At 42.5% G+C, this 14,297-nt stretch overlaps 1 protein-coding gene across 5 annotated transcripts in view; it reads left to right on the forward strand.

The window, feature by feature from the left end:
* Nucleotides 1–14,297, forward strand: part of sdccag8 (SHH signaling and ciliogenesis regulator sdccag8) — a 327,951-nt gene that overhangs the window by 230,987 nt on the left and 82,667 nt on the right. The window lies entirely within an intron of this gene.

Raw genomic sequence — 14,297 nt, forward strand, 5'->3', positions numbered from 1 at the left:
TTGGAGTTGGTATCCTCTTTAAATGTTGTAGCCAGATATGGTTACTCTGTAGCCGAGGCATCTGTTAACTAAATAGCAGCAGGAGTCAATCCTGAGTTAAATAATTCTGAATTGATTACAGAACAGTTTTTCTTAATGTTATTGCCCATACAACAGATGTGCAGATTTCTGCACATGTGGTATTGCAAATGATATGTAGCCTATTGCACACAAGCTTACCATAATTTGTTTCATCATGAGTGTTGCCAGCTGTCTTTAGGACATGAAAGAAGTAGATTTTTTTCCACAAGAATTAATTTTGTTACACTTCGACCATATCATATTCACAGAACCACAATATTTGCAATCTTTCCTTCACAGTAATAATGTAGATATTTTTAGCAGCAACATTTTTCTTGCATCTAATCCATTTAACTCTTTCCTTAAAGCTTTCTCCTCTGCGCTCTCTTGCCCACACATAAGAACATAAGAAATAGGAGCAGGAGTAGGCCATCTAGCCCTTTGAGCCTGCCCCGCCATTCAATAAGATCATGGCTGATCTGTCGTGGCTCAGTTCCACTTTCCCGCCCTCTCCCCATAACCCTTAATCCCCTTGCCTATCAAAAACCTATCTATCCGCGTCTTAAATATATTTAGCGAGGCAGCCTCCACCACTTCAACGGGCAGGGAATTCCAGAGATTCACCACCCTTTGAGTGAAGAAGTTCCTCCTCAACTCCATTCTAAACTGCCCCCCCCTTATCTTGAGGCTGTGCCCTCTAGTCCTACTGTCCTTTCTGAGCGGGAAGAGCCTCTCCATCTCTATCCTATCCATCCCCTTCATCATCTTATATGTCTCAATGAGATCTCCCCTCATTCTTCTAAACTCTAACGAGTACAAGCCTAGTTTATTCAGCCTCTCCTCATAGCTCAACCCCCTCAACTCCGGTATCAGCCTAGTGAACCTCCACTGCACTCCCTCCAAGGCCAAAATATCCTTGCGTAAGTGCAGCGACCAAAACTGCACACATTACTCCAGCTGCGGCCTCACCAGTGCCCTGTACAGTTGCAGCAAGACCTCCCTACTTTTATATTCAATCCCCCTCGCTATGAAGGCCAGCATCCCATTTGCCTTCCTGACCACCTGCTGCACCTGCAGGCTGGGTTTTTGCGACTCTTGCACAAGGACCCCGAGGTCCCTCTGCACCGTTGCATGCTGCAGTTTTTCGCCATGTAAGTAATAGTCCTTCCTACCAAAGTGGACAACTTCACACTTGCTAACATTAAATTCCATTTGCCAGTTCCTGGCCCATTCGCCCAGCCTATCTAGATCCTTCTGCAGACTTTCCACACCCTCCGCACAATTTGCCATTCTACCAATCTTGGTGTCATCAGCAAATTTCGACACCATACACTCGGTTCCCTCCTCCAGATCATCTATATAAATGGTAAGTAGCTGAGGCCCCAGCACCGATCCCTGGGGGCACTCCACTAGTCACCAACCGCCAATCCGAGTAGCACCCATTGACCCCCACTCTCTGCCTCCTATTTGACAGCCAATCTCCTATCCACGCTAACACCCTACCCCCAACTCTATGCCCCCTAACCTTCTGTAATAACCCTCTTGTGAGGCACCTTATCAAACGCCTTCTGAAAATCAAGAAACACCACATCTACCGGTTCTCCTCTATCCACCGCCCTAGACACGTCCTCATAGAACTCCAATAAATTTGTCAGACACGACTTCCCCTTAATGAAACCGTGCTGCGTCTGCTCTATCAAACAATTCTCCTCAAGATGCCTCGCTATTTTCTCCTTGATCACGGATTCCAGCATTTTACCTACAACAGACATTAAACTAACCGGCCTATAATTCCCTGCCTTTTGCCTGGCACCCTTCTTAAACAACAGTGTAACATTAGCTGTTTTCCAATCTTCCGGCACTTCCCCGGAATCCAGCGAGGTTTGGAAAATAATTATCAAGGCATCCACTATCACCTCCGCCATTTCTTTCAGAACCCTTGGATGCATTCCATCCGGTCCTGGGGACTTGTCCACAATCAATCCCTCCAGTCTTTCGAGCACTGCCTCTCTAGTAACAATAATGTCATTCAGGCCCTCCACTCCTACCATCTTTCCATCGCTAACACCCGGCAAACTATTCACGTCCTCCTCCATGAAGACCGAAACAAAAAAGTTATTCAAGGCCTCAGCCATTTCCCCATCCCCTATCACTAAGTCCCCCCTCTCATCCTCTAAGGGTCCAACGTTCACCCTAGTCAGCCTCTTCCTTTTTATATATTTATAAAAACTCTTACTATCCTTTTTTATATTAAGCGCTAGCCCAGCTTCATAGTTTATCCTACCCTTCTTTATCAACTTCTTCGTCATTCTTTGTTGGTATTTAAACCTCTCCCAATCCTCTTCTCGCCCACTACTTTTAGCTACTCTGAACGCATCCGCTTTTAATTTAATACTCTCCTTTACCTCCTTCGTTATCCACGGCTGATTATCTCTCCTTCTATGATCCTTTTTAACCATCGGAATAAATTTCTGCTGAGCACCAAGAAAGATCTCCTTAAAGATCCTCCACTGTTCCTCAGTAGACCTGCCTTCCAATGTGCTCCCCCAATCAACATTCGCCAATTCCTCTCTCATCCTATCGTACTCCCCTCTGTTCAAACAAAGGACACAGGTCCGGGAACCCACTTCCTCCTCCTCCATCTGCATCAGAAATTCCACCATACCATGATCACTCTTCCCAAGAGGATCCTTCACCACAAGGTCCCTAATTCTACCTGCCTCATTACATAACACCAGATCCAAGATAGCTCGCTCCCTCGTCGGCTCCACACTCTCACCTCCAACAAATGCAAAGAGCACGTTAATTCTTTACCCTTAAAATTAAGACTATTTAGCTGCCTTCACTTCTTGTCACCACCCCTACCATCCAATTCCCTCGCCCCAGGAAGTCAAACCCATCCATTTCCTTCCTCAACCTAATCCGCTAAATGGCTAACCATCCAACATTCCATGTTGTCAGCTAGTTTGTCTAAGATACAGTGCTCGATGAGGCACAATTTTCTCCAATTAAACAATGAGAAGTTCAAAGATATTTTCTTTGAATTTTGCAACAGTTGCCATCCCATTGCTATATATACCCTTGCCTCTGATTTTATTTGCTTCCCCAGTGACTGAGGCCGAACAGATTGTTCATAACACCAGCATCCCACTTCCCCCCATTCACACATTCTCTCCAGTCACAAAGGCCAGCATCTCCATTAGTTCTAATTGTAAATGGAATGGATTATGTGATGAGGTGAGTCAATATGATCATGCAATTTTTGAGCAGCAACTGATATGAAACATTTTGAACTCTAGTCAATGGCAGTTCACAGCAGTGAAAATCATTGTTCTTATTTGACTGACTTACAGATGTTGACCTTTGAAGCCTTAAGTCGTCATTTCTGTCACAGTTTTCTCAGAGGAATCCTGTAAAACACATATTTTCATAAAATTTAAGAAATCGGTGTTTAGAAAATTGTAGTTAACACAGGTTACCGTATTGACAAACAAGAATTTAATCTTTCATAATCCTTCCCCCTTGTACATAAGAAATAAACCAATTGACAATTTGGGTGTATTAGCTAATGAAAAACTAATGCAAAGATATTCTTCAAGTCAATTACTATTTGACAATGGACAGCCATAAAAATATATAGCATAAAAAGAGACATTTAACTCACCTTGTCTGTTTTGATATTTGCTACAGCAAACACTTCAGTTGTCCTACTCTTTGCACCCTTTGTCTACCCTTATCTTCCAATGATTCCTTTAGCAGTCTGATACAATTATTTTATGTAATATGTTCATTACAGAATCTGTTATGTATCAATTTACCAAATATCTTATGAAAATTAATATATGCATCCTGTTATGATCCCAGTTAATGTAATAACTAGATAGGAAGATTCTGGAGTGGAACCCTGGCTCAAAAGACAGTAATTTTTATTTTAATCAAACGTAGAGGAACAGTCACTGGACTGCTAATTAATTCAAACAACAAAAAAAAGATTAAATGTGAAAAATGGATTATAACACAATACTCAGCCAATACACAGGTTTTAAGATTAACACAGATGACAAAGTCCATTAACGGTCTTATTAATACTCAAAGGATTTTTTAATTTCTCCTCTGAATCCCCACAAATGATTGCCATTTGAGAGTTTCCACTCTCCACTCCCAAGATATGCTTTAAAATATTTTCTTGTGGTAATACATTTACTTAGCAGTTCCCATTCCAAATTCCAGTTCATGTTTTCCAGAAGACCCATTTCCAAGAACTTCTGCTCCATGTTAGCAGTAAATCCATGCCAAGATTTTGGATTAACCCATTCAATTACACCAATTCTGATAGCCAGTCAATACAGATGATGGGAACACATTTCAAACTTTAGGGTTACTGTTCCTCACTAATCAATTTCTTCTCAGCTTTGTGTGGTGTCCCCAAACAGAATCTGTTCCATTTTTCAATTTCATCTTTGTTTCCTTCACCTCCAGACCTTTTGAAACTTTTCTTCATTTCTCTAGCTTCTTATCTACTTGCTGTTTAGAGCTTTGGCACTGTCGGTCTAAACCATCACTCCATTGTAGGGTAAGAGTTGGTTCCTCTCTAGCTTCCCCTAACAGAGCCAAGAGAGAGTTATTAAGTTTCATAGTCTGTCTCCAACTGCCCCTAGATTTCAGCAGAAACTAAAAAACAAAGAAAGCTGCTTGATTTATCTTACAGGGCCCCTGGTTGCTAAGCAACGATATTTCTTCTTCATGCCATAGCTCTCTTTATTATAATAGAATTTCAGATGAAATGAAACCCGCCTCCACACAAACATTGCTGTTCAGCGTGAAAGCTAACTACAACTCCTACCCAGGCACAGAAACATTAAATAAAATCTACCTAAAACTATACCTTATTTTTAATGTTCACTCATCTAATATAAATCCCTTAAAACTATCTTTGGTTTCCAAACAATCCAAATCATTCCCTTAATATGTACGTTCTCATTCCCTTATAAAGTCTAAAGATATTAGTTAATTATGTTTTATGTCTTACAAACCATATGAGTGTTTCCGAACAACCAATGAATTTTTAAACATTCATTTCTAAAACGTTCTGTTATATAAGATGAAATTGAAACAGAACAGTGGGAGTGTTTATCGCCACTCACTTTCTATGGCTACACTTGCATGCTTAAGTCTGTCTCTCTGGAGAAGCCCTAGAAATATCACACAAGGTAATGGGGGCAGAAATATGCTATTTCTCAGCTATTTTCCTATCCATATAGTATATCAAAGCCTAGAACTCTACCCAAAACCCGTGCAATTAATTGGCCTTTCGTATCCTGGCTTTTCCTTTTCATGTTCCTTAATGTGGAGTGCAACTTTTTCAAAGTCTACTTTTTTGATGCAATTATTGTTTGGAAATGTTTATTAGTACTGTTGCTATCTATTCTCCAGGTTCCATCCATATCCAGGTGCATATACTGTCTAGGCTTGATAACTATTCTACTTTTAATCCCATTAACTGTCTAAATGCAATATCCTTTTGAATATCTATTCCCAGTTGTGATTTTCCCACAACTTTTTTGTAGAGTCCCATTTCCATCTTTTATGATAAAACTAATGCAAAATACTTGCAAAACATCTGGCATTCCCTCAAAGTACACAGTGGTGTCCTTCATCTTTATTAATTGATGTTTTGTAATAGGCTCCCAAACTTAGCTTTAGTGGTTAGGGAGAAGTTAAAACTCTAAAGAATACACATGATGGAGTTATTGAGGATGAGAGGAGTATGGTAGAATTACCTAATGGCCATTTTCTAGAAGATTCACTAATGAAATGCTGACTTGAAATCCAATTATTTTTGTATACCTTAGAGGATCTGAATGAAAGCTTTGAAGAGGAGCTTTTTGATCGATTAAAGAGATTGAAGACCATCAGATACCTTGGGCCTAGTGCCATGCAGCCTAAGATGCAGAAGGAGAATTGGGAGGAAATCAGATTTTTAGCCATGAAAAAGTCATTGTGCACAACTCTATACTATTGAAAGCAAGCAAATGTAAAACATTTAAAAAAGAGTGACTGAGCCTGATCAGGGAAACTATCTCAAACAAGCTTGTGTCACTGCCTGCATATTTTGATCTTAAAAAGTGAAACCCCTCCATTTTTTGCACATTATTTACTATTTATGTTGACATTGACCTACACTCTGGTATACTTAACATTTTTTAAAAAAATGAGGTGGGAAGATAAAATGTCAGTCAAGAATGCCAAGCAGGAAGTGTCTTTTCTCTCAAGATCCAGATTTGCAGTGAGAAAGCAACGCTCTGAGCACTTTAAGGTCCAGGCCCAAAAGATCAGGCAAAACAATTGATGTACACCTATAAAGAACCATAGAATAAAACTGTAGAATCCCTACAGTGCAGAAAAAGGTCATCCGGCTTATCGACTCTGCACCAAATCTTCCATAGTGCATCCCACCCAGGCCGTCCCCTCCACCCTATTCCCATAACCCTACGCATTTACCATGGCTACAATCCATAACTAATAATGGCCACACAATTTTAGACACTAAGGGGCAATTTAGCATGGTTAGTTCACCTAATCCACACATCTTTGGACTGTGGGAGGAAACCAGAGCACCCGGAGAACCCATGGAGATATGAACGTCAGAGGAGATGTCAGGGGTGAGTTTTTCACTCATAGAGTGGTGAGTGAGTGGAATCGGCTGCCGTCGGTGGTGGTAGAGGTGAACTTGCTGGGGTCTTTTAAGAGACTTCCGGATGAGTATATGGGATTTAATGGGATTGACAGTCATAGATAGGCCTGGTAGGTATGGATATGATCGGTGCAACTTGTGGGCCAAAGGGCCTGTTTGTGCTGTAGTGTTCTATGTTCTAATGTGCAAATTCCACATGGACAGTGATCCAAGGCCAGAATCAAACCCAGGTCCCTGGCACTGAGAGGTAGCAGTGCTACCCACTCTGCCACCATGTTGCCTGAGAGGTGGGTGAGACCAAAATGGAAATCTGCTGGCTCATCTTCCATGGTGCTTATGCTGACCAAATCAGACAGAATCGTCCGCAACATGTCGACATAAATAGAACGATGCTACCATCAATCTTTAAAAAAAAAACTGGAGTTTGCTGGAGAAGTAGTAGGAAAAGTTCACAGTTTAATGAGAGGAAAAATCCTTTCTTTGGAAAGAGAAAAATTTGTTTACAAAACTGATATTTTTTCAAAGTTTTTATAAAATCCTTATAAAGTCACTTATTTGAATTTTCAGAAAGCCATTGACACAATTCCAAATGAAGGATTTATTACAGAAAAACCTTAGAAACTCTGGGCATATGAGATGGCATACAGGCCTGAGTAAAAACATTTTGGTATAAAGTAGGAAACAGAGCATGCTGATGAAAGCTATCATCCAGACTGGGGGAACATAATTGAGTGGAGTATGGCAGGAATCAATACTTACATTTCCATTACTTTCTATAATAAAAGCCAAATACTGCAGATGCTGAAAACCTAAAATAAAAACAAAGTGCTGGAAAAACTGAGTATGTCTAGCAGCATCTGTGGAGAAACAATTAACATTTTGAGTCTTTTTTTAATTTCATTCATGGGACATGGGTGTCACTGGCTGGCCAGCATTTGTAACCCATCGCTAGTTGCCCAAGTTGAGAATCAACCACAGTGTTGTGGCTCTGGAGTCACATGTAGGCCAGACCAGGTAAAGATGACAGATTTCCTTCCCTAAAGTTAGTAAATCAGATTAATGAATCAGATGTTTTATTTTCAACAATTGACAATGGTTTTGTGGCCATCAGTAGGTTCTTAATTCCAGATTATTTTTATTGAATTAAAATTCCACTCTCTGTTGTGACAGGGTTTGAACCCGGGCCCCCCAGAAGTTTCTGGATTAACAGTCTAGCAATAAATATGTAGTTAGACCAGGGATACAGTGTAGGGTGAGGAGGTGTGGATAATGAAGACAAGGGGGCAGTGTGGAAGGAGGGCTGTATTTTTCACTGTGTATCAGTACATGTGACACTAATAGATCAAATGAAATTAAAGGCGAAGGAAATTTGGCCAGTCCACTATGACTTTCACCAACGTTTACAGATGCACCACAGAAAGCATTCTTTCTGGTTGTATCACAGCTTGGTATGGCTCCTGCTCTGCCCAAGACAACAAGAAACTTCAAAGAGTCACGAATGTAGCCCAATTCATCATGCAAACCAGTCTCCTCTCCATTGATTCTGTCTACACTTCCCACAGCCTCAGTAAAGCAGCCAGCATAATGTAGGACCCCATGCACCCCAGAAATTTTCTCTTGCACCTTCTTCCATTGGGAAAAAGATATAAAAGCCTGAGTCACCTACAAAATGACTCAAGAACAGCTTCTTCCCTGGTGCCATCAGACTTTTGAATGGACTTATATTAAGTTGACCTTTCTCTACACCCTAGTTATGACTGTAACACTGCATTCTGCGCCCCCTCCTTTCATTCCCTATGAATGGTATACTTTGTATAGTGCACAAGAAACAATACTTTTCACTGTGTACCAATATATGTGACAATAATAAATCAAATCAAATAATAAATCAAAGAAGAAGGGTATAATAAGTCTGTGGCGTCAAACCTCCTTCACCAAAATCCCTTTCATTTACAGTGTAACAGCAGTACACAGAGTACTATCAGTTAGCAGTCTCCTCCAGGGGTGTCAGAGGAATTGACAGTCCAGACTAAGTACCAAGGCAAAAACTCCCTGATTGACCCATCTATTGGATCCTTAATCAGGATTGAAGTCATTACAGAGGGGGCGGGGTGGGGGGAGCTGGTGGGGTGTATGTATGCTGTCAATGACACACAGAAGGGCAAGAGTAGATGCAGATGAACAATGGAAGGCAGAGTGAAGACCAAGGAGAGAGAGGCCTGATCCCGGGATGGCTACATGAAAAGCTCACACACAAGGGGATCAAAGGGATACCACATTACTTACTGAAAGGGAATCCACGAATCCTCTAGATGTGATGGATTGAGGTCCCAGTGGGGCATGGGCACCTCTCAGGCGATGGGCTTGGGGTAGAGTGAATCATTTTCTTTTGAGGCTGCTAGCCTTTTTCCCCAAGGATGCTGACATCCTGCATGGTCCATCCTACATGGGCTGGAGAGAGTGATACAGTTCTGCTGGATCTGAATTTAAATGTGGCATCAGAAGCTTTGAACTTGTTGGCTGAGGGCGGGCAGACGAATCAGCTGCCTACCCACCAGGAGAGATGGGGGAACTTCCTTGGGCATTATTGAAAAGCTTCCAAGCATATAATCTGGCAAGGAATCTCACCATGCTGGTCAGAGGAATAGGTGCCACCAGAGTCGTGGGTGCTCCCTGGGCATTGCCAGCTTGACAGTGTCAAGGGGCAATGTGAAAATGCCCAAGGGAGCACCTTAGCACTGCCCACCAAGCATCGGGTAGTGCAAAGGGAGTGGGGCCACTGGGGTGGGGCCTATAGGACCAGGGCCTTGGATGCGATTGGTGGGGGTGGGGGTCCTGCTGCCACTCTGCAGTCAGGACTGGTGACAGAGGGAAGCCAGAGGGGTTACTGCACATGTGCTGAACTCAGCACCAACAGATCAGCACGTGTGCAGTGACCCGCAAAGCACTATGCTACCAGCCTCTCCAGTGGGAATAGGCCCCCCCATTGATTTTCAGCATGATTCACGTTAGTGTTCTGTATGATGAACAGAGTGTGGGAGATTCTTTTTGAAAATCCTGCTGAAAAAACCAGTGGGATTTACTACAGTTTTTATGGGAATTTGACACTTAGGGCCCTATTTTACCATTTTGAGTCTAAGTGCTGGGTGGACTTGATTCTGATCTGACTTTTAGACCCGTTCTCCAGCACCTCCATATGCACTCTGCGTGCAAAAATATCAGCAAGTCCGAATCACGCTGCACAAGCCTGTGGACTGGGCCTAACACCCCTGAAATCTTGCAGTTCCGATTGGTGCCTCCAACTGTGCATGCGCAGAGAAAAAAGTGATAGAATGTGGATCCCCTACCACTTCGCTCCCAGACAGGTTAGTGTCTCCCCCTGACCCCCACAGATATTGCCACACCCCCACAACATTACTTCATTCCTTTATTCTCCAAATCACCTGCCAGACAGAATGATCCCTGGCCTCTGCCCCGCTTCCCCCCCACCGATCTCAGGCAGAAAGATCCTCTCGCCACTCCACCACACAGATGTCAGGCAGGGTGATCCCCCTCACCCTGGACCCTTCCACACAAGGCCCCCATCTCCCCAAGACTCCGATGGCTGTGTGATACCTTCTTCTCTCTCCCTGTCCCGAATCATTGAGGCACTGATCCACCACTCGCTCCCCCCCTCCCCATCAGCACACTTGCAAGTGCTCATTTGCCTTCTCCTCAATGCTAACAAGCAAACTGCATGGAACTTGCTGGAATTCTCTACCAAACTGCCTGCAGCTGATCTGCCCTAACGAGGGGCAGCTCCATTAAAAACTCAAGAACGGAAAGGCAGGGAGGCATTCCTGCACAAAATGTGTGCATGACCAGCCCCCCGATTTTCTGAGGGCAGCCTGTGGAGGCTACTGGATGCAGCAGAGGCTAGGCAGGACACCGTCTTCCCCCAGGAGAACACAGACCCGGGAGGCTGTTGGAAATGCGACCTGAGAGGAAGTCGCTGCCTTGGTCAGTGTCAGGATAGCACCCCTCCCCCTGAAACTGCAAAGTAGTGCCAGGAAAAAAAATCATCCATGCAGCAAGGGTGAGTGCTGAACCCTATCTTGCATCTTCCCCCAAATTTTTCCCAAATCCTCTCATCGCCAGTACCCTGCATTGCTTCTAATTTGGGCAGACAGGGCTTCTGTGACCTGCTTGACACAAATGTGCACGGCTGATTGGGAGATGCCACAGACAACATTGTGAGGAGTCTGGAAGGAGCCAGTCACACAATAGTTCAGAGATGTTATCAATTTGACAGGCATTGAGAGTAGGTGCCCTCCCACCCCCCTCCCCACCTGTAGGTGCCAGGTTCTACAACAGGTTGTATGAGTGTTGCACTGTCTCCTTTTGGAAGCGGAGATGTTGGTGGCAACACGGTGTCCAACATGTGTTCAAATAACACTTGTGTATGGAACTGCTGCGGTCTCTGCTCCCTCCTTCTCCTGCACACACACACACACGCACACACCCCACGTGAATGGTGACCACCTCCTGCCTCAGTGATCATCTCCCTTTACTCTTGCAAGTGGTAAGGCCTGGGCCTCCTGTGCTTGTAATTCTTCTTCCAGCTCCCCCTCCTCCTCAGCTCCAGCAGCAAACCAAAAGAACAGCAAGATCAATTGGTTGCATCGCAAAAGCCATCTCGTCATTCTGAAGGCGGGGGTAGTGTGGGGAAGATGGAGAGGAACCCACGTAGAGATTAAGGAATGCTGCTTTCCCCTAGCACATCAACAGTGATAGTGCCCCCAGTTCCCCCAGCCACATGCTCACCACAGTCACAGCTCCTTGCAAAGTTGAGAGGCTGCAGCAGTGCAATTTGCAAGGGCTTTGTGTACGTCCTTTAGCTGGAAGTGAGTTGAGGGCACTAGGACCCAGCAGCACTTCAAGACACAAAGTCAGTGTTGAGACCTGGGTCCGTGCTGCAAGTCGGACATTGGGAGACCCTGCTGAGCAGCAACCCCCCACTCGCACACACTCGCAGAGCCGCCACCGACCCGAGAAAGAAAATGGCTGCAATGAAATGACACCCGTGAGCAGCAGAAAGCCGTCAGACATTATGCACTTACCACCTCACTGTCACTGATGGAGCTCCCAAACTGGACGTTAATGAAGCATGTCTGCTTTGTGCCAACTCTGGATTGGCGGACATGGTGGTGAAGTGGGAAGTGCTGGTAAAGATGGGTGTGTAGTTCATTAATTCAATTTAAATGCAATCAAATGCAGTTAAATGGCCGTCGCACCCGTTTCAGGGGCAGTGCTGATCATGTCCATTTTTGGGCCTTGGTAAAGAGAGAACCAGATTGCGTTACTTGTCTCACCAAGTTTTACCAAGTTTTTGTGCCCGAAAATGGGCACAATGCGATGGTAAAATCAGGCCCTTAAAATTTTTTTGGGAGAATTGCACCCATGTATTAAATGATTTAAATGGAGAACCATTTAAAAACAATTAAATATTGAAGATGTAGCCAGAACTTTGGGGTAAAAGATTACAAAAGTTGTGCTGAGATTCTACAGTGCATTCTTCAGCCCACATTCGGAAAACTGTATACAATTACTTTAAGTACTTGCTTAAAAGGAGAAACATCCATTGTAAATGATGCAAGGAAGATTTATTCCAAGTGTAAATGGGAGATGAACCTTGAGGAATGATGGGAAAAGCTTAGGCTGTACAGCCCGGAAAAGAGAACCTTTAAGGGTGGAACTCACAAGAGATCCCAGAATATTATTCCAAGCTAAAGCAAGTCGGTAGACCCAAAGAACATAACAATAAATTAATGAAAAATAAATTCAAAGGAAATATATTTAGAATAACCCACTTGGAGTTCTCGCAAAATTGAAGTCATTGGGAATCAGGAGAAAAACACTCTTACTAATTGGAATCGCACCTAGCACAAATTAAGATGGTACATTTTAGTTGTTACAGCCTAATCATCTCACTATCAGGACATTACTGTAGGAGTTCTCAGGGTAGTTTAGATCCAATCATCTTCAGCTGTTTCATCAATGACCTTCCCTTCATTATCAGGTCAGAAGTGCAAATGTTTGCTCATGGTTTCAGTGTTCAACATCATTTGCAACTCCTCAGATGCTAATGCACTGCATTTCAGCATGCAACAAGACTTGGACAACATATGGTCTTGGGCTGATAAAATGGCAAGTGTTATTCATGCTGCACAATTACTAGGCAGTGACTATATCTAACAAGAGAGAATTTAACCACTCCCCTGTACATTCAATGGTACTACTATTGCTGAATCAGAAACAAAAATGTCCTTCATTGTGCTGGGCTCGACACCATGAACACCACCCTTCAGAAAAAAAGACACTTAGGTTTGGGACATAGTTGAATAATGAGGAGTCTACTACCACTATTGCTGAATTTCCCACCATCAACGTCCTGGGGAATTACCATTGTTCATAAAATTAACCGCACCAGCCATATAAATATTGTGGCTCATTCTTTATCTAGGAGCAGTTAGGAATTTTCCACTCCATTTTATGCCAGAAGTTGCTGATGCTTAAACTTTGCTCAATGAATTCTCTTATCAACCATTTTAAGTTATATTAGTGTTTACAATGCCAGCTTCCCATCAGGATTTAGGCCAGCTACTGGGTAAACAAATTAATCCTTACTTATCAAAGGGCTAAAACATGGAAACAGGCCCTTCAGCCCAACTTGTCCATGTCTGACAACAAAATCATAGAATTATTTTTTTCATGAACTTCAGAATCATATTTAGTAGCATTTGAACATGAACATTGAGTTTGTAAATACTATATAGGGTAAATTGATTAAATCAATAAGTTGTTCAGTTCTATCAGAATAATTTAACAGTAACTATTTTCTGCTCATATTTATAGTTTCTGATATTGATTTAAAATGATTAGATTAATTTAGCATTTATTTCCTTTAGATATCTGACAAATTTACAACATTAGCTAGCCAGCAGTCTGTTTAATGGATTAAAGTCTATATGATTATAGTTAACACTGTGTGAGAACTTATGAGTTGCTGTGAATGAACTGGTTTCCTCATCTCTGAAAGGATGGTGTTAGCCTTCTGAGATATCAGAGTGATGAACCTCCATCTGTAGAGGTGATATGCATTCCTCTTGGATCCTCTGTTTCTGAGTAAATTCATCTTCTCAGCTGGACCTGTACCTAGACTATCTGGGTTAATTCTCACCTTCTTTGATCTCAGAGAAATTTGTACATCTAAATTGCACGCTTGTTTCGATTTGTATAATTGCATAATTTGAATTTCTGTAACTTTTCTCACTCACTAGCTGTTTCTATCCAAAGATTAAAACTTATTAGAGTATCTATATTGGGGACAGATAACACAATCCTTAGGGCATTGGGAGAAGTTAAGTTATGCAGTTCAAACCCAAGCATGCTTAATGATTTGTGTTTGATTTTTCAATGACTGGCATTTTTTTCAATTCAACAAATAGTTACATAAGATTTTGATCTTTTGAACCATTGACAATCAGGGGAAATGTTTAAGTCT

Source organism: Carcharhinus amblyrhynchos, chromosome 12 (genome assembly GCF_965287045.1).
Source record: "Carcharhinus amblyrhynchos chromosome 12, sCarAmb.v2.hapA, whole genome shotgun sequence".
NCBI lineage: Eukaryota > Metazoa > Chordata > Chondrichthyes > Carcharhiniformes > Carcharhinidae > Carcharhinus > Carcharhinus amblyrhynchos.